This window comes from Lupinus angustifolius, chromosome LG15, assembly GCF_001865875.1.
Source record: "Lupinus angustifolius cultivar Tanjil chromosome LG15, LupAngTanjil_v1.0, whole genome shotgun sequence".
NCBI lineage: Eukaryota > Viridiplantae > Streptophyta > Magnoliopsida > Fabales > Fabaceae > Lupinus > Lupinus angustifolius.
The window spans coordinates 5,198,989-5,199,620 of NC_032023.1; positions in this window are offsets into that span (position 1 = coordinate 5,198,989).

Sequence of the window (632 nt, forward strand, 5' to 3'; positions counted from 1 at the left end):
CTCTATTATAATTGAAAAATCAAATTCCAAATTGAAGATTTTTATAACTTTTAAATATATTTTTAATAAAAAAACTCATTTAGTATAATGATTTGATTTCCATTTTTTCATTAAAAAAATCGTATTTAAAATTGAAAAAATCATTTCATTTTCTATAAATTTTAAAATATTTATTTTAATAAAAATAATATGGTATCATGTTTCAGACTTTCACTTTGTTATTTCCATTAGAAAATTCAAATTAAAAATTGTCATTTCTTTTTTTTATGTGATTGAATATGCATGTTTTCTTAGTAATGTGAATGTACAAGTAACATGTGTGTTTTTAGTCATGCGAATGCACGAGTCACATGTGCGTTCTTAACAATACGAATGCACAAGTAACATATGTTTCTTAACCATATAAATGTACATGTAATATGTGTTATTAATCTTGCAGCAGAGAAGTATTGCCCCGTGCATCACTGATGCAAGGGTATTTTGCTAGTCATTGTATGAAAATAACTCATAAATTAAAAACACACTAAGTTAGGATATGACATATATTTTTTCTGATAAATTTAATCAAAATAATAAAAAGAGTCTAATAATTGATTTGTTATATTACTAATTAAAATATATATATTTTTCAT